This window comes from Copadichromis virginalis, linkage group LG22 (assembly GCF_057382275.1).
Source record: "Copadichromis virginalis isolate Kocher_CV1m ecotype Utaka linkage group LG22, C_Virginalis_male_GT1.1, whole genome shotgun sequence".
NCBI lineage: Eukaryota > Metazoa > Chordata > Actinopteri > Cichliformes > Cichlidae > Copadichromis > Copadichromis virginalis.
In genome coordinates, this window is record NC_140638.1 from 12,653,393 (window position 1) to 12,680,201 (window position 26,809).

The 26,809-nt window shown below is 41.5% G+C and overlaps 1 protein-coding gene across 6 annotated transcripts in view; it reads right to left on the minus strand.

The window, feature by feature from the left end:
- LOC146682908 (RNA-binding motif, single-stranded-interacting protein 3-like) overlaps window positions 1–26,809 on the minus strand; it is a 295,222-nt gene that overhangs the window by 163,314 nt on the left and 105,099 nt on the right. The gene's annotated exons all lie outside the window — the stretch shown is intronic.

Here is a 26,809-nt window from a genome sequence, read left to right on the forward strand (position 1 = left end):
AAAGTTTCTCTTTTTTCAGCAGGGGATTGTTTTTTTTTAAAAAATGCGTGTGTGATCATTGGTTTTGACACATCATCCAGCCGTAATCCTACTGTTCTGATGTTTACAGCAGCTTTAAAAGACAATGAGAAGTGAGGTGTGAAAACATTTCTTAGACAGGAGCAGAAAATGTGAGAGAGAGAGTTCAAAATGTTTCATTTGAAGAAACAGCAGGCACTGCCAGCACAATGTCCCCGCAATCGCGAGACGAGACATTTTGGGGCAGCTGTGAAGCGGCGAGGAGAAGCGAGCAGGGTCACTACGAGATGAAAACCCAGCAAGTAAAAGTTTCAAGAAAGCAACCTTAGCCTCAAATAATAATACTGCGAGGAAAACATCTTCACGTAGAGAAATAAAAAGGTCTACACAATGACAGGAAAAGTGCTTCGCTTCTTTCAAACTTTTGTCACCTTCCTGCTTAATAAAGCAATAGATTATATCTGGTTTTGTAACTTTCTGGGCTTTTTGCGCATATGCAACTGGAGTCGAGGGGACAAACATTTCTTCATTTTGCATCTTAAATAAACATTTCACCAAGGTGACTCTCTGATATTAGACTTCACGAGGCTCCTAGCAGCTTATGAACAGTTTTAAATGATGGCAACTTCCTGCTTTCTACTAATACCCTCAAAACCAATTTCATTACACTGCGAAACAATTTACACCTCAGAGGGTGTGAGATCCTGATGCAATAATCCAGTACAGCCTATTTTATAAGCATCTCAATATGAATGAAATTTTCAGTTTAATCTCCATCTCACAAAATGTATTCAAAATGTATTAGAATTATGATGCCCCAACCCCTCCATTTGTTTTTTTCTCCTTGCCTTTCCCATCTCCTGCTTTCCTTACGTTCTTGTTGTGCTGTTAGCATAGATTTATGGTATAGGAGTCAGGGCCCCCCGCTCACAGCCCATTTATATCTCTATTGCAGGGACACTGCACATAGTGACAGAGAGAGAGCCGGGGCCCTGCGGGCATGAACAGAGACACAGAGACAAAAAGCGAGGGAGAAACACTAAAAGAGAGCGAGGAAGGAAGTGAGACGGAAGAAGAGCGAAAGAAACCACACTGCAATAAAGTGAGTGAGTGATGAATGAAAGGGAGGAGAGAAAAATGGTCAGGGAAAGAGGGGGACATGACTAAACACCACCACCAGCTCCAGTTAACCACGTTAACCCTTATCTTCCCTAGAGAGAAGCTCAAGCCCTCATACCATGCTGTAAAACCCCCCCACATATCCATGCACATACACCTACACGCACACAGACACACACACACGCCATTAGCCCTCCAATCTGCCCCACACGTTAGCAGCGACTGGCGGAGCATGGCTGATTTGATGTGCTATTTTAAGCGTGTGTGCCATGCCAGCGTGTCGCCTCCCACTCCTCAGACAAAGAGTCCCTGGAGCGTGAAGAGGGAGCCACGTCCATCAATAGACGGCCAATTACCACGCTGAGCTTAGTGGAACTGATGGGCAGCCACTCACTGTGCTGGACTCACCCACACTGTACACATGTCGGCCGTTGTGCATACGCTCACACTCACAGACACACCTATGCGCCACATGATAACACAGAAACAACCTTTTTCAGAACAGTCATCCACAGCGCGTTAATATTAAAGCTTTAATATTAAAGCTTGAATATTAAAGTGAAAACAACTACTGTTTTAGGTCTACGAATGATGCCCATCAGAATGACTTTGTACATTTAGGGAGTCGACGTCCAAGTAGAAAGAAGTTTGAAATTTAAATCCAACTTTCAAGCACACAGGTCCGATCACCACAGACACAAATTTCCCTAAACTTCCCCCATCCCGCCCCCCACCTTGCCCATCTGGTAGCCTTGGTTGCATGGGCTTGAATGAAAAAAGCCAAACTAGTCTCCAGTCATTCAAGTTTCCACGCTGTGGCAGTATAGAAGAATCTTAATCTCTCGAGTGCCCTGTGGGACTTGTTTTTTCTCACTCAAATGCACAGCTGCAGTCCAAGCCTTGACTTTGAGGCTTTCACCTTAGGTCCCCCCCGTCCACTCGTTAGATTTTTCTCTTAGTCCGCTGCAGTTTAAAATACACACATGGTAATTACCACACTGTGTGACTCCAACAAATTCGCAGCACAAACGAGAGACACTAGACAGAACCTCTTTCAGCGTTCAGTTTTAATTAATAGCCCCTCTCTCGCTTTCTCAGGCTTTCTCTCCCCCCACTTCTTTGTTAGCCCCCATGGTGACACACACAGCCCTGACTGTCCTTCTCGGGCTCCAGGCTTGGCTTCCATGCTTACTCTTTGGAATTCATGTGTCCCGCCCTATCGATTTGCTTTAATTTTTCTTTTTAAGGTCAGAAGCTGAAATCTTACACAGTGAGGCATGGAGGGTCAAAACCAGTCTAATACTTACAGGGATGGGTTAAAAGGCAGCATGCAAAGGTATCCACTAGGAATCCCCTGGGATGAAGAACGCAGTCTGTGCTAAAGGCCTCAAAGGAATGGTTGACTATGCGGTTGGGGGTGGGTCAGGGTGAATTTAATGGCACATTTTTAAAAATACTACTTTTATTTTATATCTGGAAGAATGTGGTACAAGTTTAGATATTTTGGGTAAAAACGAAATGGAAAAAGCTCCGCGAGAGCTCCTCAAATCTAATCATTACTCAAGTAACTCCATCATTCTTCTATGAAGACGATCCTAATATCAGCTTGCTGTGCTGTGTAGGAGCCATATATGTAATTTAAGTAAGATTTCTGTTTAATCTTGGGGCAGTATGTGAACTTTTAAATGCAATGGATCCAAGACAATCCTGGACACAACTGGTTTTCTCTGCAGCACAGACACCCACACACACACAGAGCACCAAATGTTTCAAACTCTTTGTTTTATATCCATTTCCCTCTTTGCTTCTGCTGGTCGCTGCACTAGAGGTTAATATCCAGGCTTGTTTTTCTTGCCGGACAGTTTCATGACTCCTGTTTACCCTTGGTCTGTCAGCCTGCCAGATCAGGCTTCTCAAATATATTAAATACTAGCCTCATGTGTCAGAATGATGAGGACTGAGTATAGCACTTGGCAAAGAGTAATTTACCAAAAAGGGGAGGGAACAGAAGACTCACGGGAATAAAAAAAAGGATGGGAAAAATAAAAGGATGGGAAAAATAAAAAATAAAGCAAGGTAGAAAGAATTAGAGTGAAATAGAAGGGTGTGAGAAAACCGCTGGTTATGACACTTCAAAAACCTCCAGGTGGTAAATGAGAAAAACCTCCGTTCTGCCTCCTCCCTACCCAGGTGTGACATGCCGCTACAGAGGCTTACTTGGGATTTCAATTTGCTGCACTGTATTTTAGACAGGCAAAATGGTTTACACAGGCCCAATTTACCGAGCCAGTCGTGAAGGGGGGCTCACAGCCTCTGTGACACGCCAGGGAATGTTTATGAGTGTATTAAGTGAGGATGATAAATCTAGCCTACGTTACATAGGCTGAAGGCGCATGGCGTTGTGATGTATATTTACACACCCACACAAGGACAATGCATTTTTTCCCCTAAACCACAGCTATATGCTTTTTTTTAAAACCACTGCTAGACTTATAAAAGGCTTAAACCTGCTTTGGTCACTGCGTCACATGCATGTTTGTGTAGTGTTTAACAAACACCGTGAGAGACGGTGAAAACCAGTGAGCTTACACAATGCTTAAATTCTGACTTCTTAAAATATTTTATAAAACTTTACCACTTTGTGAATTTACCAACCCATAAGGGAACACTTAATCTTTCACTTAATTTCTAAAATAAAAAAATGAAGATAAATGGTTTTCAGTGGAGGGAATTAAGACAATAACTTTATAAAGTACAAGGTTAAATTAAACATGCACTTCAGATTTAAAGAATAAGGATTAAAACAGAACATTTACTTTTTTTTTAAATTGTGATGTAAAGTCTATGACAAGCTACCTTTTTAGATAGCACCTGGATTGCTGGCTGTCCCGATTTTAGAGGTGATTACGTGTTCAGATAAAGTGGCTTCTTACTTCTATCAAAAAAGTGTGAAAACCTTCTTTGTGACTACACATAGAGAACAGAGCAGAGGGCAGCCACAGCTGTAATTGGAATAAAAGCAGGCTTATGCCATCCCTGTCTTTCTCCCTTCCTCCCTGCACTCCGCAGGGCAGGGCTGTGACTGGAGGAGAGGAGGCTGCACACTAGCGTGGTAATTGGCCTTGATTTATAGGAGGCCAGAGCAGCCAGCGAGAGCTAGCTCAACACTGGCACTAGGCCAGACAAGGCCACGCTGTCAAAATCAGTAAACCAGCCTAACCCGGCCCAAAGCCCCCCATGGCCAAGACACCACTACTGGGAATCAGTCGTCACCATCCAAAGGGTGCGCACATGCATATGTTCTTGTGTTATTGTCTATTTGATATTCTTTGGGTTTCTGTATTTGCTTGTGTTCAAAAAGTCACTCGAGTAACACACACACACACACACACACACACACAGAAACTGAAAAGAGAGAGAGAGAAAAAAAGCTGCCACAAAAAATGACAAGCAGTCTCCTTAAATTGAAGAAAAAAGCCTCTCGGCTCATTTTTCATTAATTCATGCTGGCAAAGTCTCTGCAAAGACTCTTAAAGACAAGCATAGTCCCAGAGGCATCCCTTCCAAACTGCCAGAACTAACAGCTAGCTCGGCGGTCGGCTGCATTCACAGCAGCCTCTAAGCACGGGAGGAACACAAATCCCCCATCCATCCTGGATAGCTGCTTCCAAACCTTTAGCCCTTAAACATGTGTTTTGAGAACTGCAGCTGCATCTCAATGCTGAAAGAAGAGGAGGTGGGGTTGGGGGGCACGCACGACACACACTGTAAGACTGACGGGAAAAAAGCTATTGCCTGTCCTCTCGTTTCTGTGCTTCGCGCTCTCTCTCTTTGTCTGTGCCTGTCTAGGTAAACTCATAGCCAGAGGAGTGAATAGCAAATCATTCCCGAATCACCTGGGAATGCAATGCTGCTGATTCTATAGCAAAATCTATCCTATAAGGGAAGACTGAGAGCGCTCTGTATGCAGGGGCATGGAGAGAGCAAGTGGGGAAAGAGAGCTGATGAGAGTAAGAAGAAGTGGAGGAGAGATATAGTTACAGGTACAAATGAGTTGGAGCCAAAGGCTGAGAGAAGTGTAAAGCCAGAGGGCAAGGAAAAAGGGGAAGGAAGTATATGTAAAGAACAAATTAGAAAAAGACAGATTAAAGTAGAGGGGTAATTCTGAATGTCTGATTCTCTCTAGGCGCTACTAAACTGTGTGCCTCATTCTCAGGAAGAAAAAAAAAAGAAGAGGGAGTGAGAGAAAAGACTTGGATGCTGGTAAGCCGACACTGCTGTGGACAAGGATGCAGTGGGCTAATTTTAAATATGCTGATAGGCCCATCTACAGCATCCTTCAAGCAGAAGATGGGCCTTGTTCTCTCTTCCCGTTTCTATCCTTTTATCTCTCTCACCTTCTTTTTCCTTCCCTGCTCTCCTTTTGTTTCTTTGACTCTGTTTTCTCGCTCTGACTTTGGGCCAGATAAGCGAGCGGCGTTGCGTTGTGTCAGGAAGCATGTATCTAGATACACAGCCCCGGGGTTAAAATACAGGCCCGTATCTTCCACAAGGGTGAGAGATAGGATGCATGTATGTTATCTGACAGAGGGGACAAAAGCGACAGAGGTAAACAAGGGATGCTTTATGCATCGCTGTTTTAAAACCCTGACTCATCTGTTTAGCTGCAAGTGGAATAAAAAGAAAAATACTGGGAGGTATACTGTAGGCCAAAAAGGAATATATACTACATACTAAAAGATGCGAGTCAGAGTGTTTAATATTAAGGCTGGATTGTAAACAAAACCGCGGCTGTCGTTACAGATTGTAAAGCCGGCACTCAGAGATAGATCACGGCTGGAATTGGAATTGCTGCGAGACTTAAAAGAACATTTCTTTAAGCTTGAATGTCATTAGCTTATTGAATGGCCATTATCAGGTGTTATCAGTCCAATACATATCACCAGAAGGTGGCCTCCTCCACCCACGAGGAGGTCGTTATCGGCTCAGTCACTGTGGGGTTCCCCACAGATAAAGCAGACGTCATAAGCTATGTTTGCAAACTTGTTTAACATTTTACTTTTTTTTGAACACCTCCACTAGATGTCTGCTTAATCTGTGCCGCTCTGTGTTTATCACTGATTAAAGAGAATGATAACGACCCACTGAGCTTGCTAACGAAGGCACCTATTGCAATATGTATGGGAGTGATAACGGGACAGATAACGGGCATTCAATGGGCTGATAACTTCGAAATCAGGTGTTTACACTTTTTTTTTTAAGAGAGTAGGGGACTACAAATAAATATGGGAAAGATGAAGCAATTCAGATGAAAGAAAATTTGACTCTTGCTGATGGTTGAACATCACACAAGTAATCTGCCTGTTAAGCTTTATCAGAATTTGCAATACATGTACTATATTCATGGCAAAGATGGCAACAGCAGCGCACATAATATGAAAAATACACCTAAAACAAAGCAGCATTATGTCTGCACCTCTGACACTTCAAAAAGTTTTCCAAAAATATTTTTAATACATAAAACAGCCAAGGTGATGTATTTAAAATACAAAAAATGTCTTTTTCCCTTTCTCTCGGATTGAAATTTTAATGCTGTGTCATGCATTGAACGCATTTTTAATGCTCTGATTTCAACCTCCCAGTCAAAACAGCCTCATCTGTTCAAACTATTTACATATCCGCTTCCTGCGAGTTACACAAGGCTTCCAACCATCTCAGTGAGGTCCTCCATCACCTTAGATTGTTGTTTAGTTTGAGGCAAACACGCTTTTCCACATAAAAGATACAATGCACATCACTTTCAGAGAGCAGGTTGGTCACAAAGCCCACACAAAAATCTACACAAGGACAGCTTAAGCTTCTATGTTTATACCACTCCTCCGGCAACCATAAACTTGGTCCTCTGTGGACATTAACAGTCAGCTGGTGTTTAGGTGACATAACTGGGGCTAAAGTGTGTTTGTGGAGCGTGATTATGATGGTTTGGCTGCAAGTGCTGTGACCGCCGCAGAGGGATCCGTAAAAGAAAGCAGAAAACGAGCCGTGGGCAGAGCCAAAGTGAAACTCAATGGACATAAATATTTGGGCTGATTTGTCATCATTATGGCCAGCTGGGTCTGTTTGCAAGCTAGCCAGTGTGGGAGTGGAGACTACAGGATGGTTGGAGACAGGGAGTAGGTAGACACAGGCATCCATAACCACGAGGAGGACAAAATGAGAATGCTCTAAGCCCAAAATGACATCTTCAAATGATGTCAGACTTAAAGGAAAACGTTTGGCACCTCTGTTATAACAGTTACTTGAGGGTGTATTTCATTTGTTATTATGATGAAAAACGAGAACCAGTAAAGAGTCATGTTCCATGACTTTACCGTGTGTTTTCCAACAATGAGCAAAATTTATGTGTCTGAATATTGTGCTGTTTTTTGACCCAGAGGACCCTAATTTTAAAGCTCAATTCCTTTGTACAAAAAGTTATATCAGATGAAAATAAATAACTGAATAAAAAATGAGCAGCCACAATGTCTGAGGATCCACCCACCCCCCCAAGTTCACTCTCCATCTCTAATTAGGCACATTCTTCAGGAGTCAGCTGTGTTTTTCACAGGAAGTATAAGCACAAACAAGATTGTGGAATATGCAGAGAGGGAAGAGGGAGCATCGCTGCTGTTTTTTTTTTTTTACTGACACAAATGTCTAGCAATTGAGTCCAGCCCTAAAATGTCCTCAAAGTTTGCGTAAAGGATCCACAAAATCTTTTCGCTTTCCCTCAAAAAAACCTCCTAAGCCTGTATGTTTCAGTGGTTCAGATTCCAGCAATCGAAAGACTATTTTGTTGACGGACTGCCATTTATTAATGAATTACCGTAATAAATGACTCCAGATAGATGAGTATCTACTTCTATCTATAGCTGAGCAGTTGGTGAGAGTTATCGTCACGGCAGGGAGAATGCCAGAGAGAAAGAGCAGATCGATAGAGAAGACGCTCGACTATTTGTCATGCTATTCTCCAGACAAAATGTAGGTCTCCGTATGCAAAAGGTTAACTGTGTTCACATTCATAAATAAGGCCATGCTCGGTGCACAAGAGGAAACGAGTAACAAAGGTTCCCAGCAGCTTAACCAATGAGTTACTGCCTGAGACTGACCTCAGCTCAGTGTGTGTGTTTGACTATGGGCCCACAGCCATATGTTTCAGTTGCTATGTAATGTTTGCATAACTGAGCGATGTTAACATTGCTTTTAGAAACAGGAGACAATGTTTTGCAAAAAAGACATGTAAAAGCACATACTGCAGTCCTAGCAGCATATGTAACCTGGCAGTTATATAATTAAATACGTAATAAGAAAATATGAAGATATCAGAGCACAGTTTGCCTAATTTGAAGAATAATGTGCTAGATTCCTGAGATTTCCAAGGTTTCCTTCTGCAGAAATAAGCCAATAAGGACACACAAAGTGAGGAAGCACTGTGCCCACTGATTACATATATGAAAACAATCATGCAAAGACAAAAAAAAAAGATAAGAACTACACAAGTTGGTATAGAGACGGGGGAGAGAATGCATATCCTCATCCTTTTGAATATTCAGTTTCTTTCACATGCAAAGTGTTTGCACCAGGTCTGGAATGTCACTTTTGGCCCCCAAGGAATATACTCACTGAAGCGTTTCTGAAAATTGCCAGACTAAATACTGGCACTAAATACCAGCCGCTGTTGTGGCAGGAAGGCTTGAGACAGCCATAACAAATCAGCTACAGCAGGGAATGGTGAATGGTTGGTTTGTGGTAGTTTATAGGGTTATTTTATGACATAAATCTGAAAAACAAAACCAGGGATTTCGCACAGGGATCCTACCCAGCCAGACTGTTTTACTTCTTTCTCCAAGCCAGGAAAATCAGGTGTCTAAAAAGCAGCGGGAGGAAAGTGGTGATGCTGATGTATTAACACTTTTAAATAGACAAAACAGATTTGTAATAAACGTTGGGACCATATTCTCTTTGATTATTGTGCAAATATACTGACATTATTTAAATGTGGCACAAAGTAACTCAAGCATCCAGTTGTTTGTCGATATAACAACCGAAAGAAGCATTAGTGGAAGCTAAAATGGCTTTGAAATGGTGCCACTTTCTAATTGTGAGGCAAGCTATAAATGAGTTTTTTATGGACGTGAACTTCTGGATGAGTTTGAGAAAAGGTCACGCCACAGCAGGCAATCAAACCAACAAGAATTTTAAGAAAAAAACAAACAAAAACAGAGCACAAAAAACCCAATCAATGCATTGTTGCAAGCCTGAAAATCAACAAGGAAACAGTAAAACAGTTTACAGTGAAAATCTGAACGACGCTTTCTATGAAGGTCAAATCCTCAATAAATCATAAGCACATTCGTAACACATAACTAATTTATACATTTTTATGTAGCACATAAATGTCAATGGATGATAAGTTATTACGGACATGAATAGAATCGCTTGTCAAACCTGATAAACTCTTTAAAAAGCTGCCCCAAACTGAGATACAAATACCCTTTTTTTCTTCCCTCCTTGCAAGCTACTGTGCATGTGCAGGCGTTCACATGTTATTGTTCGATACAGTGCGCTGACACAATCAACATCTCCAGCTCATCCAATCAGAGCACTGAACAAATGCCATGCTATTTCACATTATACAGCCAAGAAAAAAAAAAGATCACTGATGGCATGTTTTCCAGTAATCAGTTACTTATTCGGGATTTATTTTCGTTCTTTTCGTGTTTCTGGTATATAAGACTTATTTAAAATAACAGTCCAGCATTTAGAGACCAAAATGAAGTTTAAGGCTTTCATGAACAAGTGAGGAAAGGTCGCAAATACATAGGTACCCAAAGAGGAACTACGTGGAGAGTGCTTACTAGAGTCCAGATTAGAGCATTAAAAATAATGAGCCATTATTCTATTTAACGTTCTATCGGCTGTTTAATGTTCCTCATCAACACACATATCAGTCACTGACAGACTTTCAGACAGTCAATTACATGAAATAAATCAATAAGAAAATTCCCAAGCAAATTGAGTTCAAATTTGTTGCAACATTAAGCAAGTTTATCCTTTGAAGCTGGTATTTGTTTAATGCACTGAATCATCATCTTTTTCTAAAGTAGTGCACTTTGTTAACACATTTCGCTGCACCTTTTCAGTCCAAGACCTCTGCTTTGACATAGGATAAAAGATTCCTCAAAGCCTAAAGAGCTTGTTTTATCCGTACACCAAGCCTTAAACTGTCTACGCTGCTAAACTCCCATTCTGTGGATCATGTTCCCCCCTCCCGTTCCTTCTTTCTAACCTTCCATAACTGAATTCATCCCCACCTAGTCCTCGATCCATCCTCTCTTCACCTTCTACAATCCGTTCAGTCAGCTCTCATCTATCTCTAAATCCATCCCAATCCTCATCTGGCTGCTTGTCCTCCATTTCTCCTTCCAGCTCCCCTCTCTCCCTTTTTTCCTCCTTCCTCCCCACCCTTCTTCTCCTCCCCGTCTAAGAGCCATCAGGGAGTTTTTACATAGTGTTGAGCAGAGTTTAGTAGGCCAAAGAAGATGCCGTGCCAGATTCTGCACAGTGTGTTAAGCAACTATCCCCCTTGAAGGAATATCAGCATTACTCAACACAAAAAACCCCTGTATTCTCCCGCCTCCTCGGGCCTAAGCGCACATACTGCAAAGCTGCCATCAGCAGCAGACAGCGAAGCTATGCCGGGGATTGTTTTACTTCGGGTCAATGTGAGAACAATGCTGCATTGTAAAATCCGTGGAATCACCGCTTGCATTTCTGCCTCACTGCATCTGGGGACGTCATACAGAGAAAAATGTATGAAGAGAAGTGAGGTATTCATATTAAAAAGGAGCCTCAAATGTAACCTCCCCTCCAGCTTTTATTTTCAAAAATGCGTACTTTCAGTGTTTCTGTTAGTTTGCTATAATCATAACTGTATGAGTTAGGGACCTTTCAGAAGCACCTTTTTGAGTGATTTAAAGGGAAAGAAGCAGTATGCTCTGGGCAAACCATCCTGGGCTGTCGATCCCATGACTTACTGGAAACCACATGATCTGTGCTTCCCAGCTCGCACAAGCAGAGTTCAATCAATGTGGGCGTGAGGCTTTATCCAAAAATGTCACAACTGCATGATAAATAAAGTGAGCGGAGTCAGGCAGCCCGCTAGAACTGAGAGATATAAGAAATAAGATGGTAGAGTGGGAGGAAGGGAGACAGGAAGCAGAAAAAAGAAGAAGGCAAAAAAAGAGAGAGACAGAGGAAGATGAATAGGGATGCAGACGTCTGCCAAAGGAGAAGAGGTGCACCGTCTGAGTAGTCCGAACCTTGGTAGTGTGATTTATTCATGAGATAAGTCACCATGGCTGTGGAACAGGTGAGTGTAATGGTGTAATGTTTCCCCCTTGCTTGACTGCATGCCTCGGTGAGTCTGGCCTGCTGTGTTCTTGCCAGCCTGCTGGAAGAGTTTAATGCATGCAACACTTGGACACGCTAAGGGATCACAGCCAGTATAGATAAACACAGGCCATCTGGGTTAAAACAAACTCAACAGCGATGCTATCATGCCTTCTGTATCTTCAAAGGTAACTGAAGTTATTATGTTTTCCACTTTACGGTAGGTCGACAAAGAAAAGCGTCACAGCGCATTCATATATTTTCAGTGTCTTGCTTTAGTGAGGATCTATAAGCAAAGAAAGAATCTTTCTCACAGCTGCACATTTTGGTCTTTTTTGCCACTCTGCATCTATCTACTGCTGTATCTATTCATAAGGCTTCTCGAGAGTCTAATTTAGCACCACATTGCGAGCTGAATGGCCATAAATTTGAGGAAAACACGTGCAATTGTCCCATATCAGCAATCCTGTTGCATACCACTTTATAAATAAATGCCGGGGATTATGGTTCTTCCCTCTAACAATTGCTCCGGCATTGTTAAAGATTCCTCAAAGACATGCTCACATTTAGAACAACCTTCTGATCACACATAAGAGTGATAGCAATAACACCATTTTCTCCTGCTTTTTCGAATTCAAGTGGCTATTTCTCTTCTTTTTATGATGTGAATGCTGATGCTGTCATGCTTTCTGTATCTTCAAAGGTAACTAAAGTTATTACATGTTTCCACTTTATGGCAGGCTAATGGCAACAAAAGCCTAAATAGCTACTGGTTATCAGGGATATCGCAATACTGTACTAATCTGTACCATTGCCAGTATTTTTGATTCAAAATCGAAAACCACAGTAAAAAATAAAAAAGGGCTTATCCCATGGAGTTAGACATAAATTCCTTTAATAGAATCAGTTGCTGCTTACCCTAATAAGGCACTTGTGGTAACCACCAGTAACTACAATAAACTAAATATCCCCTTTTTGGTTGTGAGATTGTTGGGTACTAGCAGCTCCTGTAAAATCAACTGCGAGGCCTGAGTCATGCAGCCTCATGCAGCCTCTCACTGCTAGAGAAATATATGCATTCCCAAGCTGGTTGGCAAGTGTTTGCTGGAGGTTGCTGACTGGCACTGGGCTCTGCACCAAAAAAACCTCCTTGTAATTACTTTGGTGACCAGCAAACACTCACTAACTAACCACTAAGTGGTAGTGAAACGTGACAAAGTCTCATCCAAACTGGATCTGGAGAACGTTTACCATGTATTAGTTTCAGCAGTAAGGCACATTTTGTAAATTGCAGCAACCTCCAGCAGCCACTAACCAACCGGTGTGGCCGACTGGTCTTTAGGCATCTATGAAAGTGGTGTAAGATTACTAATACAAGACTTAACGCTAGTTACATTCCATACATGATGTTTTTGGACGTTTTGAAGACATGATAGCAGTGGATTATTATTGTTGTGGTGCATGGCCTTCCATTTTGTGAGTGAATGTGTGGGGCCGGGCTCTGAGGGAAGAATGCTCGCTCCATTGTACCATGAACAGGAAGCTCCTGAGCTCAGTCGCCCGCCAGCAGCAGACCACCTCTTGAGTACCCAAAACAACAGAGTCATTGTGGCATTGAACATGAAGGGGTCTGCATAGCTGTGGATGGACCACTACCATCACAGTAAGCCTCATGTTGTTGTTGTTGTTTTTTTAATTTATTCATTTCTTTTGATTATGAGACTCCTAGCAGACCAAGGAATTGAGGCTCACCACACAGCAAAAGGCCACAGTGCCAGTCCTTCATTTTTGTGCTGGAAATGCATAATTAATTAGTTACAGGCCGCTTCAGTTCCCACACGAGGCCCAACTTATCCTTGCCACAATCCCTTCAGACCCAGTGTATTTTAAGACTTGCCATCATGGTTATCAGTCTGTTGATCTGTTTAAGTTACCAAATTAGAACTTTGTTAAAGTGACTTGTTTCATCAGTTGTTGTAAATGTCTGAGCTGTATGTACAGGTTGTGGTAATTAAGACAGAAAGAAGAACAGACAAAGCCCCCCATAAAAAACAGACTGTCAAATATCAGTTTGATGCTGAGGCTGAACTAAGGGTTACAGCTCGATGGCAGCAGTAGAAAACAATAAAGATAATGACGCTGAGACATGATTCATGACAGCACTCAGAGGCTCCAACAGTCCACTTCAGTTTAAGTCTGGTCTGGGCTCCAAGACTCCAGACTTTGTGCACTGCTAGCTATCTTGAAGTTCTCTGATCTGTTTGGTGCTACACTAAAACACAAACAGAAATCTGGGGAAAAAGAAAGACAAAAGCTTACGAAAACACTGAAGCAGCTGTCTCTGACACTAACGGGTATAAATCTTGAGACTTCAGCACTTCTAAGTGAGTCTATTTTTGCTTCCCGCAGCTAAATTTAGAAAAAAAATGGAATTTGATTAGTGACAAAAACTTTTCTCGCTGGCAGAAAGCACAATCTTATTTGGCCTTCTGTCCTTATTGGAAACTGCAGCTGGTGCGGTATCTTTGAGATATTGTGGCTCTTTTTGTTCCCTGTTCAATTAATCCAGCAATGAAATCTGTCCAGGGTGTACCTCGACTTCTGCCCCTATGAACCACTGGATAGGCTCCAGATCTCCCGCATCCACCTCAGTCTGGATCGGATAAGGGGTTGGGATAATGGATGGATTACCCTGTTTAGTTGAAGTGTGTCTGCACTTCAAGAAAGTATGTTTATATTTTTAATCATATTTATAATCTAGTTTTGCACTAAACAAATAACTTCTTTAAGTATTAACACAGTATAGTACATGTTATGAAATACTGTTTGTTTAATGTTAACGCATCAATCCTACAGTAACGCTCTTTCCTAGACTTTTCTGCACTGACTGCAGTGCTATGTCCCTTTCAACATATATGAGTCGTACGACTATCTTCAGCTGTTACTCTACCACTGTACAGTCTTTTATTTGGACTTTATTAGTGGAACACACCTTTAAGCTAAGCTTTTTATAAATTCACTGTGTACACTGCAGCTCCCGGGCTCCCAGAGTCCCTCGGGCTCCTAAGAAAAGAGGAATCAGTGTTTGGCCAACTAAGACTTCAGCAAGAAGATTAAGCTAAAGATCACGGTTTTGTAGCAAAAAGGTCTTCACTTTACAATATAAAGTGCCCTTAAGTGACTGTTGTTGTGATTTGGCACTATATAATTAAAACTGATTTGAATTGAACTGAACTGAATATTAATTGCCAGCCTTATAATGTTGATGCCATTTGCTTGCCTGGATGGTTACGAGCTCTCATATGAGCTTAATACTTTTGTAGTTAGCCACATTATATCCTTATATGTCAACAAGTTTAACTTCATTCCAAACTTGCAGCACTGCAGCACGTGTATTTTGTTTATTTCCGATACATTATCTTTAGACTTCAACTAACTAACTAGCTTAATACTAACTTCTAAAGCAACCTTGTAAATGCTTTTATTTAATGGCTATTGGATGCTATTTTTATTGAAGTTAAGAGAGTCTGGAGTGCTTTTTCAGTGTTGCGTCTGTATTAATTTAGGATCCAGAAGTGGCTTATTTCATTAGACTTACTGGGCAGATTCTTATTCTTTTGCCAAATAACATCTCACATGCATATTTGCTAAGACTGTGGAAACTGATGTTTTTTTCTTCATGGGAGAAAATGTAAAAGAGACAAGGATAAAGGAGACAAACAGAAGGATGCAATTTCTGTGAATTTCTGAATTTAAGCCTGAGTTTGCCATTATATGTCATTGTGTGTTTGTGTGTGTGTTTCAGACAGGGAGGTGCACTGAGTAATGAAAAAAGGGGTGCTCTTGCACAAGCATTAAACTATTTCGGCCTGGTGGTTTTTCAAAAAACAACAGAAGAACTAAGAAGCAAACACTAAATCTAATGCCAGCTAAAGGGCACTTCAGCTATTTCGGTGACAAACAGGACCGTGGTTAATGTATATTACTAAACAGAGCCCAGTCATTTCTGAGTACAAGCGAGCAGGCAAGCAGGCAGTCAGGATCTCTATTTAAAGACATCTGAGAGCCCGGCATTTTCTTTTCGTCTTATTCCCTGCAGCAAAACAATAAATAACAAAATTACAAAACATTTAAAAGCCCCGCTGTGCCGCAATATCCACACATATCCTTCTCCTCGCTGCTCTAAATTATATTAATTCACTAAGGGGGTGCGGGGGATTCACATAAAGAAATCTGTCTTTTTCCTTATGACAGACTTATTTGACAACTCTGCTACATTAAACAGACCAATGGTTAAAAAAATAGAAAAAAGAAAAGGGGTAGAAGGAACGCAACCAATTATTCATGCATAATGATAGCTGTGTTATCCAGTAAAGCAGGGGTTCCCACACAAAGCAGTTTCCCTTCTCCATCTAATACATCTTAAGTACTGACAATCGCCAGGAGTCACATTTGACGGGCACCTAATTTCGCAGCGTCCTCCTCATTCCTCACATGCTATGGCCGATTGGCAACAGCTCAAAGACTTACACTATTTATGATGAGGTGTTGGTCCCGAGAACATTGACTCTCTGTTCCCACTGAAAAAGTAGGTACATTAGCAGGCTTTGGCTGACGCTATTGTGAGGACACGTTTCAGGCACTGGAGCTGGCTGGAGTCCTGAATAGAGAGTTAACAAGCAGGATTTCCCCCACCCCACCCCTCTCTCAGTATATGGCTGTGAAGACCTTCTATGTCGACATAAGCTCAAGGTTCACAGCACCTCATTGCCTTAGCTACTACCAGGCAATAAATTCTGCAGCAGGAATGAATTGGTTGACCTCAAGGGTAGCCGGTGTTGCAAGTTGCAATCTAATACCGTACATTATCCTGTCTGTCTCTCTTCCTCGCCCCCATCCCCTCCCCTTCATACATTAAAGTCTGAGAATAAATACAGCATTTATCCAATTTGTAGATTGAAAATAATCAACTCAAAAAACCCCGAACATTGGCGCTCTGTAGTGTGGAGGTTATTTTTTCTTTAATTATAACAGAGCTGGTGGAGCACACAGCCAGCTTATGCTTTAATAAATACAGCTGTGGTGCTCAGGTGGCTTGGCCCCCCTCTAACGCCCTCCGTCACTACTCCGCATCGATGGGGTCCTCTTAATAATTCATGGGCTGTTAGAATCGGCATGCCCTAATTGGTGGCCAGGCTTAATACTCTCAGCACTGCTGGGACCAAAAACAAAAGAGATACAATTTCTGGGTTTTTTTCCCCCTTTCCTCAGTAAAATTGAGAAAAACTAATATTTTTCTTTGGTTTTGAGTTAAAAGACCTCTCCCATGAAATTTAAGGAGGATCTTGAAGCACAGAACCTCATCCACGTGGGAGCACACAGTATGAGCACTCGAATCTAACTACCATGCTTCAGGAGTGAAGGATAGCAAGATATATTTACCCTTCAAACCAGACCCACTCTCCTCCTGCTCCTTCTTAGAGCAGCAAACGGTGTCGCTAGTTGTCGAGGTAAAAAGGGCACCTTAAAAGTGTATTCACAGTGACGATGATGCCACTGCATAATGCATTGACGTCTGTTCGGCAGTCAGCAATCACCGGCTGAGGCTTTAGGGAATATGTTTTGCATTGTATGCATTATGTAAATGCATTATACATTTATTTATTAGAACAAGATGCAGCGGTTTGCATCGCATCCTACATAAAAAGAAAGAAAAATAAGGAAAACAGGTGCCCTACATAGCACTGATGGGCAAAATTTAGCACTGATGCCTGCTGACATGACATCGCTGGGCTCATTTTAGAGTTAAGGCGGAAAGACTTAACAAAAGCAAACAATTAGATATCCTTAGAAAAACTTAAAAAAAAAACTTATATAAACAGAAAAATTATAAAATTATTGGATACAATGTACCTGTGTATCTGTGTGAGAAGTTAATAACATTTGATAGCTATCCTTTTAAAATAAAATCCAACGTGGTAATCGTTGCAAAATTACTGAACAAAACCTGTTCGGCAATTTAATTAAATACTGTTACTGTTGGAACAGTTTCTTAACCAATTTTCTAGAAAATGCGCTAGATAATAACACAGTACTATATTAATAATACTGATATTAAATCATATGTACAATGACAAAGTATTTTGTCAATAAATCATCAACGTGACAATGTGCGTATACACGTGTGACATTACCCCAGGGATGAATAAAAACACATCGCACATGCACACACCAACACACATGCGCAGACAGCTGTCTTTCATTTCACTTGCATCTGCACTAAATTTCCTCCGTGCTGCAACAAAGCATTTTTGTTCATCAAAACATTTCCATTTATCCATTTACCATTTCTTCTTATCTCTGCCTCAGTTCGCCTCTCATTATTTTTTGAATTCTCAAGTTGCCAGTCATTGTGGAATAAGCAACAGAGTTAACTATCTGCTCTGAGGAGAATTAGTCTGAAGACTCTCAGCAGGTTGCTGATGTCTGATTGTGTCTCTCTTCCCTGAGATCCAAACGCGATTTCTCCAGCTTGCTTTTAATTGCATATATTGCTGCTAAAAGTGTTCCCTTGTCTCTGCTTTGAATTTCCTTCTTATCTTTATCTTTTCAGGTAAGCATTTCCTTTTTTCATCCATTATCACTTACCTCGGTAAACTTAAATAGTTGCATTTGTAAACTCGGTTCTCCTCGCTACACCAAACTGATCTAATTCAGATGTTTTCTTGTTTTTTCCCCAAAGCCCAGTTTTGAGAAGCTTTACTACATCAGCCTCGTTGCTCAGTTTTGGGCTAAAGAGGTTCTTTTGGGCACTAAAGTACTTGGTAAATTGTGGTAGCAAGATGATAATACGTGTATGCATTAAAGAAGCCAAAGTAAAAGAGAGACCTTCAGCTGATGCATTTCACCTTGAAAGCATGCTGACGAATCACTCTGAAGCCCCCTTTGGCTTCATCCTTCCCTGCTTCTACTGTATGCTTCCCTGCATCCACGTTTATTGAGTTACAAGACCGCAGTCTCACCCAGAGCAACATTTTAAATGGCACTAATGCATCGCAGCGTGAGCCAGTGTAGCTGTGTCATAGCCTGTATATTCCAGACAATTAGCACCAGCGAGAAAGGCAAAGGGCCCTAAATGGGGAGGAAACAAATAGGTGTGGAGAAGCACTCCTTTGGATGATTCATTAAACAACTCGGCTATCAGGCCCCATGTGATTTCAGTTTCTCTCAAAATGCTTTAATAATGTCACTTGTCTGTAGTCATCGATTTCTTCCTCCCCGGCTTATAATTGGAAGAAGAGTAAGTGTAATCTGAAGCTGTGAGATGAGGGAAGACATTTTTCAGATGATAAAATCATCCCTCTTCAATGACGCCGAATCTGAAATGATAATTTAAGTATAATGCAGGCTGATTGATTTAATTGTAATTCCGCATTTCAGTGTAGCACGTTCCGGCTGATTAACAGTGGCTTTATGTTTGAGGCTTCAATCACTTCATTAACCTTTAAATGTGATTTAATAAAATGCAACCTATTTGATATTACCTGCCTCCACATTAGAAAATTCTCTCTTTTCCAGAGACAGAGCCAAGCTGGTTTCCAATTTTCCTACCTCCATCCAGTCGAACAGCAAGGAGCAGGAAGGGTCTAATGCGATTAAACAAATGTGCTATGGCCACCTGTGAGCCAAAAACCCCACCTAACCCGGGTCATCATAGGTGAAAACAAACAACGTTTTATTAGACGAATGATAGACACTTTGGGGGAGGCCGGGGTACAAAGTTATTTAACCGGACCGCTAAAACATGCACCATATCCCTTTGAGGAGATTGGATTCCAACTGCAGGCTCAGGGCAGCATCGCTGGGGTCACTCCACAATCTGCACGGGTCAGAGCCAAGGCAGCGCTACAAGCCGGTTTGACGTTCTCCATTAACTCACCCTCTCTAACCCACAACACAAACCTCAGCCGCTAAAGAGGAAAAAAAAAATGAAGAAAAAGGCAAAGAGAGGAGAAAGGGAACAGAAAGGGAGCTACAAACAATAATACAGAATATCTTTGCAGAGTCATGCTTGATATGATGTGCGTAGAAGAGAAAGATAACATTAAAATGCACGGCTTTCCAAAGAGAAATGCCCACATTGTGAATAAAAATAACAACAAATAAGTGTATTGTGGATACTATTACTGTCCACAAAATAAAACTATCGTAGCATTAAAATTACAGGCTAAGGATGAGCGCAAACTACCGAATACTACTGAGGGTGGAATCTTCTTTTTAAACAGAATTCCAGCAAAATGAACATGCATGTTATGAAGTCAAAAATCTTTATAGCTGCTGCTGGATCCCGCTTCCTGCTTTAACATTTAGGCACAGTAGCTACATCTCCAGACTGCACTGTTTGGAAACATGATCGCAAAAGACTCCATTTGGCCCAGACTGTAACCAACTTGCACATACAAATGTGTACAGAATCAGCTAGCTGCCACAAGCCACAGCTTTATTTAAAACTTGACCCACCCTCATACGACTTGTAGAACGCAGGAACGACGCAGGAGACTTAGGCAAGTGGTTCTGGTATCGAACCGATCTGTTTCGTTACTTGTAGGAAACAGAAAAGCGAATGTTAAACACTGATGTGCTGTAAACGCCTCAGCACCGTGGTATCGTCAGACATAAGCTCGTTAAAGCGTTTTAAATTCCGTCTTAGAATGACAGTGCTTGTATTGGGGCTTTGGTACAGATGTAGCAGCCTCATATCCCCCAGACTTCACTCTACGCTTCATTTCACCCCACTTTACCACAAGGTCTGTGTCAATGGGAAATTGGTTCACTATAAACAGTTACAATAAGCTCTAAAAAGAAAGTCCCCACTAACAGCTGCCCGCTTTACAATATATATCATGTCAGCATGTACATTTGCCTTCAAGTTATATATTCTTAATGATATCTAAAAACGTACAGCCTACAGTCACTGTATAATTACTCAAATTACTCTTTTTTTTTTACCTCCTCTAAAACCAGACCACTCTGTCTCGAGAGCTGGACCTCACAGAAACAACATATTTGGGAATGCTGCGATGTAGATTTGTGGTGCCTGCAACGGTGATCACCTCTGTCAGAGACATGGGGGCTGCTGATAGCCGCCAGCAAAAACAACAGACCGTGCCAGCGCAATTATGCGTGTCCATTTTAACATAATATGAGGAGAACATGAGATGCGTGGGAGCGAGAGGTGACTGTTGTGTCGTCGGGGTGTGAGATTTGTGTAAATGTGTGCTTGATTGTGTATACCAGAGAAAGAATGCATCTATATGTGCAGAGAGTCTGTGTGTGTATGCAAGACCTACTGAATCTGAGTGTCCATGTTGCATGCTTGTGTGACAAGAGAACAGGAGCAGGGATCTAAAGAACACATGTTCGGGGTTCTTTTAAGACCAGTGCTTTGACTTGATGGTGTTGTTTGGGTTTGGGTAGGTATTTCAAAGGGCTGCTGGGATAAAAGACAAGTCTCTGGAGCTTACAGTTGCTACACATTTTTCATTTTATGACTCCAGCCTTTTATGGCATTAACTTTGACAGATCGCAAGGTATGCTGCTTTTTTACGCTATACAATGGACTACAGTACATGTAGATATATTTTTTGATTTGCATAAATAATCTGTAATGCGGTAGTAAAGTTATGCATTTAAAGAAAAGGAAGCAAGTGGCACTTTCCTCGTGGCATTCAAAATGCAAAAAAGGAAAAGTGACATTTGACCTGGATGAGCCAAATCATGACTATTTTACTCAGAAAACAAAATCCACAAACAGTGTTTTAAATGTTTTCACGAGGGAGCGAGTTTTTTTCCACTAATCAAAAAATGACATGCAATAGCTAACGTTACATCTTAGAAGAAGGAGGAGCCATTAATGTTTACATGTTCTGACACCGTCACTTACAGGAGACTCTAGTTCCTGGTAGGCAATTTCTTCTGCAGAGTATTACAGTTGGTGGGTGTAGATTGGTAGAAGGAAATGACAGAATAATTAACCTGGTATGTTTCTGATGACAGGAGAAACCGCGGCTCCATGGAAAACATGGCAACAGTGCCAACCACTGAGTAACTGCACTGTCCTTAGAAAACTGGCTCTTTTTACTGACAAGCTCCTAAGATGATGTCAATGTCGCATTTTATCATTTTCATAGTTTATGACTATAGTTATAGGCTATAATTTCACTGGGGTAAAATTACATTTCACTGAAGTATACAATGAAATCGCAAACATAGCAACACAAACACAATACCCTATACCCAAAATGCAGATTAATCACCCAGGAAAACTAGGTCCAAGTACCACAACAACAAATGAATGAGAATTAAGAGCCAGCCTATAAACATTGATGGATGTCAACAAAAGATTTTTTTGTGTCTCTCAAATAACATTTGAGTTGTCTAAAACGTCAAAGATTGCCTAAAGGCTTACTGCGCGCCACTTCTAGTGAGGCAGCCATGTTAGTATTAACTTACATTTACTGATGGCCAAAACTATGGAAACATGACCTGAATTGTAATAAGCCACACTCTTCTTTTAAGTTTGCATGGCCATTTGTAAAAGCTTTATGATCCTTGAGAGCACATAAAAGACTTATTATAGTTACTAAGATGCATGAGCCCCAATAAGAAAACCTCCTACCACTGCAGATGAGACAAGGTTTTATTGTGACGGCAGAGGAGGGCTGGCAGGCAGGATCAGTCAGTCAGGGTGACCTCATGTGTTTGGCACAGGGAATGCCTATCAGGTTTCCCTGTGTGCAGATTCCAGCTTGTTCGCTCCACACCATACCCAGACCCAACCCCCTGAGGCATGTGTGTGCATGAGTGTGTATTTGCATGGAGATAACTGCATGTACGGGTGTGTTTGTGTGTTAGGGTGAATGAGATCGAAAGGTAGAGAGATAAATTATAGGAGATAAATTATTCAGATCAACCATGGTTGAGAGAGAAAGAGACACTTCGGGAGGGTGAGCTGGGTGTCAGTCCCCGCCAGTGAACTCTATGAACTCAACAGGGCTCCCACCCTTCCTGTTGTACAGTTCCCCCCCGCCTTCTTCCTCAGTGGTAACGTAATGTTCTCTCATATTTTCTAACAGGCATGTTATATGTAAAGATTAATGCTGATCAACTGTTTTTAGCGATTTTCTAATATACATGAACCTTCTCTTTCATATCTTTTCAAAGACAGATGTATGTTAACATATTTCTTTATGAAAATTCTAAATTGAAGAAAAAAAAATACAGGCAGAGAAAACAATTAAGAGTAAACAAGCATAACCCTTCAAGCAGCAATCGCACAGGGCTAGAGTGGTCCCTCACAACCTCTGGTTGCTTTGAAAAAAATGTGCATTCCCTTCCAGTTTGCAAGTGGTTGGTGGAGAAAACCTCAGTAAAATCAGTGTTAAAGAAAGTGCTGCACCAAAAAACCTTGTCGTGGTTGCTTTCGTTTGCTGGCAGCTAGCCAACGCCATGCATAGTTTGCATGGAAGATGCAGATTTGTCTGCAAATACTCGCTAACCAAGCACCCAGCAGTAATGAAAGATGAAAAAATATGACACAAACCAAAAGCAGAGAACGTTCAATTTCAAAAGTTGCACCTTATTGTCAAAAAACCCCGCATTTTTAGTTTTACTTTAAAGGCAAACGGTTAGCTTTTGCATTCTGCATCACATTCTTCAGTTTCACCACTTAGCGAGTCAACAGCAGTGTTTCCAGACTATCTGGAATCCTTCTCTACAAATTACAGGCAACCACGACAATTTGCTAGAGACAGCAGTACAGCAATTCCACTTATTGCAAGCAACTTTCCACAATTTCCTTCAGCCACTTGCCAACCAGTCAGGAAATAGACATTTTTCCTTAGTGACCAGTGGTTTCCAGGCAGTCAATGACCAGTCTCTACGCATGCATGACTAGAGCTTTAGAGATTTCCCAGTAAATATCATCAACCTGGTATCGTACAAACTTGGAATCAAATCCAAATGTGTCCACTAAAAACCACAAATTAGGGTAACCTTGTAACCTCGAGTGACCTGTTAGAGAACGGTAACCACACAACAATCACTATAGTAACAACAGAGCACACGCTGCCAGCAAGCCTATTAATAAAGCCTCAACAGGCTAAGAGGCTTCCTATTTAACAAATCAGTGTGGCAACTACCATGCAATTGCACCAGCAGAGAAATGTACAACTCCAAACACACACAGACACACATATGGGTTAAAAATATGCAACACGCTAGTTAAAGCTGCTGTGGGAGCCAAGCATCCCCATAACCCATGAGTGGGGAACGGTGGCGTGGGGGCTGCCTGCTGTAGTGAGAGTTACAGCAGTTGAGCTGCTCTCTATAACTAAACAGATCAGCAGATCATCCCGCTCTCTACAGGAGGTCTAAATAACTGGGGCGCAGAGTTCCTAGACATTTCTGAGAGACACGAGCTCAACAGTCATCTTACTGACTACACTGGATCGGTGGTGGGGAATGTTGGCTCACCATTGCCGAAGTGTTTATCCAACGTTCGCGGGAAGGTGGGGTAATGTCAGCTTAGTGATTAATTGCACGCCCAAAGTGCTGAGGACATAGAAACTGCTCTGAACGGCGCCGACTGCAGCTCCAACAAGGGTTTATTGCTTTATCGGCTGAATCCTAATGTGACCCTCTTTCTTCCCCTCCTCTGATGGTTCCAGTGGTGCTGGAGCATCCGAAAATACTCGGCAAGGTGCCACTGTGGTTAATTGCCCAATGTAGTGTAAGTTTTCATAGTTCTGGGGAAGTTTCTACTGCATTTTGCATTGATAAGTTTGAAAAAAGAGGCTTTAGGAAACACTACAAGTGCAGCATGTCTGCACAGGGCTTGATACAGATCTCTATGGGTTGATATAAAGCTCCCTATACAGCATGATTCCTCCCAATATGTTGGGGAAGCATAGCATATGGCAGTTACACAAGCATGCAGCTGTTGTTTTTGGGGGCTAGAAATAAATAATGGATATAAGTCTTCCACGGGGTACTCAAGACAGCTAATGAGAGAGAGAAGGCAGACAGGGAATTAGTAACTAACTGTTTTTCAAAGCCAGTGTTTTCTAACATTTTCATAAAAGCCCAAGGACAAAAAATACACAAAGATAAAAACATCAGTATTCATCAGCATTTAAAGTACACAAGCATTTGAATTTATTCCAAACTAGCACCAGTAATATATTAATATAGACACAAAGAAAGATTTGTCTTAAGTGCACATAAAAGCACTGATCCTGCATGCACTCTCTCGCTTTCACATACTCAGTCCTACTCCTTCTCTCAGAAATGTAGGTGACCTTAATAATTTAGGGGGAAAGGGGAGATAGAAGAGATAGCGTTTGCCTCTGTGAAGACTGTACAGGAGGAAACCAGTGTGCTGCATCAAACCTTCCAATAGGTTTGTCATTTTCAGGCATTCACCTGCTACAATATGAACCTTTACCCTCTATTGTGTGCAAAAGGGGGTGTCGGTAAGGCGACATGATTAACTGCTGAAAAGGCAAAGAACCGGCATCTTGTATGGAGACCACATATCATAATGACACTTTTTAATTCTGTTGCCAATGGCTGTTTATGTGCTACTAATTACTGGTGAAGAATAATAATCTCTCCTCCAATTGGACTCTATCATGCCAAGGGCTTTCTACCTTCCTCGTCTTTCCATTTATCCTGGTTTGCGACTCTGCTGGCTCAGCTTGCTCTCTGCATCAGAGTCCTTGCAATCTAATTCATGCCGCCTACCTGTCCCACTCAGTGTTTTTCCATACGCTGACTAATGTGCACATGTTGTGGCCTCAGAAGCGGCTGGAGAAGTGGAAGGGGCTGCCAAAGAAACCATTCAGGCAAAATCTAAGAGGGTGGCTCGAGTCATTTAACTCAAATAAAGCTGGGAGAAAGGCCTGTTTGCTCTTGGTAATCCCCCACTTGCTCGACAAGGCTTCGCAAGGTTCATCTGCTGCGCTAAATTGGTGCACGTATTCTTATTTGTATAGGAGCTCAAACTGGCAGCCATTCAAGCCCTCGTGCCTATTTGCTTATCCTCATTCATGGCAGAATTGGCTTTTTCCGGAGCCATTTTTCAAGCTATGCGTGACACGGTATTTTCATTGAGCTTGCCACTACTAATGCAGCTGGGCAGAGTAAATGTTGCCGGCAGCCAGTATGTGTGTTTAGAAGAGGGGCAACCAGGGCCTTCTACTGTAATCACAGCTGAAAGGCTACACTACTATTTGCATGTCTGTAGCTGGGGTTTCCTCCAGTTTCCACATCTAAATATCTTGGTGAAGACACCAGGTCATTGGTTTGTGCAGCCACAATGGAAATTAAATGCAAATTCCTTAAAATAGGATGTACACGGGCAGATAGTTTTGTTTACTTGCCAGGCGATGACCTCATTAGGGAGATGAAATACCACACTGAAAAAAAAAAAAAAATATATATATATATATATATATATTGGTGATAATTCCAGTTTTTGTCTCTAAAGGAACAAAAAGTAGAAAATAAATCTTTTGTTTTGTATCTTAATAGAATAAACCTTGTCTTTATTTACCAGCCACAAAGGAAAGCTGGCATTGTTTTCAATTTAAGATTATGTATGTCAAAATGGTAAAATGTGATCTTTCAGGAAGCAAGAACTACCACAAAGGACATTTTGAGTTACTTAGTAGGTGTCAGAAGAAGTCGTGTCATCTTACAGGCATGTAGGTGAGATTAAAATAAAGTTTAACAGACCGGACACAAGATAATCTCTACTTTGGTTATGACTTCATGATGATGAGGTGCTTTTAGTTTACCGAAGCATGTCTGGGTTTGATAGAGACCACAGACTGCAGCTCAGTAGTAACCTGAAACCACGAGCCTCTGGCTAAAGTATCTCTGGACTTTGGGATCAACATGAGTCTTTAGATCACATCACATGCACAAGGGCTTCAAGTGATTAACATATTAAATTCACAACACCACCACTCATGACAATTTTATTATGAACTCATTAAGAAAGGGGAGATCAGGGCCTCCTACTGTCTGAAGAGACAATGAAGAGACATTTAGGCCTGATTAGGTATGAACATAAAAAGCAGTCATGGGCCTCCTTCAGATGCCCTCAGTCAAGAATGTGAAAAAGCAGTTCTGCTGCACTAGGGGGCCATACAGAGATCCTCTGGTGCACTGCTCCTTA